Source organism: Micromesistius poutassou, assembly GCF_964030765.1.
Source record: "Micromesistius poutassou genome assembly, contig: SCAFFOLD_7072, whole genome shotgun sequence".
In the NCBI taxonomy this organism is placed as follows: domain Eukaryota; kingdom Metazoa; phylum Chordata; class Actinopteri; order Gadiformes; family Gadidae; genus Micromesistius; species Micromesistius poutassou.
This window is the reverse complement of record NW_028177186.1, coordinates 1-2,222: the sequence shown is the minus strand read 5'-3', so window position 1 is coordinate 2,222 and position 2,222 is coordinate 1. Positions and strand designations below refer to the sequence as shown.

Genomic DNA, 2,222 nt, shown 5'->3' with positions numbered 1-2,222 from the left:
GACTGACGCCTTGTGTTCAAGTAGTAGATTGCAAAAAGTCAGTCTAGTTTTGAACAAGAGGCGTGGTTTACAGTAATACACACCCACTCACACAGCGGTGCATACCCTCAGAAATACAGTCATTACAAGATAATCATTAACTCAATGGTACTATTTAACTATTAACTATAGTAGTTAAATAGTACTATTAGATTATTATTTAACACTTTACACTGTGTGTGTGTGTGTGTGTGTGTGTGTGTGTGTGTGTGTGTGTGTGTGTGTGTGTGTGTGTGTCTAAAAGGGGGGGGGGGGGATGTTAGTATCTCTGTTACTTCATCTAAGTATGAATCTGTGTATGTGTCGAGAGGAAACAGGAAGTTGTGATGTGAACTTAACACTTCTACACAGTGTCACACTGCAGAACACCCACCACGGAAGAAGAAGGACAGTGCCAGAGAACGACGACAGAGCGGTGGCACCATGAACCTGAGAGCACGGTGGTGAACGCCAGCACAGAGCACAAGAGGAGCTCACACGCAGCGGTACACTGGTAAGCCATATGCTTAAATCGTGGTAGTGGTTTCACCGTTGTTTGAGAATTGACATATGTACCCGGTATGTACGGTAAGTACCTGATATATGTTTCGATTGTTAGTCTGTACTACAAATAACGTTTAGACTTGACCTAAGAAGAAGTAATGCTTTCACAAAAGAATTGACGTATGTGCTCCAGTGTATCCCACAATGTGTCCAGTAGATATATTTCAATTTGTAAACAAGTTGGTCAATGCACCATTCATAAACATTATAACGAGCATACAAATAGAATAATTGTTGAAGAAGTAGAATAAAGGTCATTTAAAACAATTAGTTGACGATGTGATTCGTATTTTACACTTTACACACGAATGCAGTGCTGTTTTTCCCGATTTTCTTTTCTCCTGAATGCTTATTGTATGAAACACAGAACACAGAAAGCCTTAAGGAAGGTATAGAGTGAGCACTGGAAGCTGTGAGAGAGATATCCTTCCTTTGCTGTAGATGGAGATGTGGAGGCAGTGTGCCTTCTGGCTGGTTGAATGCAGAGTTCTCCCTGAGAGCCATAGAGTCACCTGGGATGGAGCACAGGTGAGCCACCAATGTCTATCTATCTCTCTATCTCTATATCACTTCGGTCGCTTCATATGCTATCATATTGTTGTTTCACATTGTACATTATTTGAGTGTGTGGTGTCATGTGATCGTACCGACAGGTCTGTGAGTTAGCGCAGGCACTGAGAGACGGGGTGCTGTTGTGCCAACTGCTCAACAATCTGATGCCCCATTCGGTCAACCTGAAGGAAATCAACCTTCGGCCGCTGATGTCCCAGGTAACACACACATATTCTCACACACACACACACACACAGCCCGTGCACACATACACACTCACACACACAGGCACAGAGACAGTTCATCTTCCTGCTCTATTTCCATAGGATATTTCCATACAATACAAGTCTGTAAAAATACAACATTGGCTCTCCGATAAGAGATGGGAGGACACCTGACTGATTATCTCTGGTCGCTTATCTCTGCGTGAGTCAGAGGCCTTGGTCACCCCAGCATTTTGAATCTCTCTAAAAAAAATTGTGATTTGAAAATGCTTGTGAGAACCTGATGGTAGGATAGGCGTTTCCTCTGCCAGAACTGTTTGAGACGTCGTCAACCATTGTTAAAACCAACACCGGAAGGTGGTTGCGGTGCATTCAATACAGCTTGAGGAGAAATAGGTTGTTGTCCTGGTCGAATCTCTCGCCGAAGCCTTTTCAAGTCACGCTTACCTCATACTTCACTGGTCGTTAACCAATAGAAAGCAAGGGGGGCATCATGTATACATTCATCTGAATGATCCAGTGCTGTACCTGCTTTACTTACGAGTCCTAGACCTGTGATTTATATCATGAAACACAATTAGTGGCATTATCCAAAGCAGTGTAAACTGGTACACCACAATGGCTACCTTGCAATAATCACATGTTGTGAAAACCATCGATGGACTACCAATCTGAATCCTATAGCATTTGTGCGTTTGCGTATCAAGCAGGGCTCTCACAACTCTAAAACGGTTGTAGGGTGTGGAACGATGTAGATATTTATCTCATGTGATCGTGTGTCAGACAGGGAGGTACTATTGAGGGATAGTGGAGGGCCTGTTTAGTTGTGTATAATGAAAACTAGCTTGTTCATGAGCAGTAAAA

General features: G+C 42.9%; 1 long non-coding RNA gene across 1 annotated transcript; it reads left to right on the top strand.

Annotated features, from left to right (window-relative positions):
* Positions 1-391: 391 nt before the first annotated feature.
* Positions 392-1,771, top strand: LOC311376685. Its single transcript, XR_014644126.1, has 3 exons — positions 392-532; positions 1,024-1,110; positions 1,236-1,771. It is a non-coding gene; the product is annotated as an uncharacterized lncRNA (long non-coding RNA).
* The last annotated feature ends 451 nt before the right edge of the window (positions 1,772-2,222 follow it).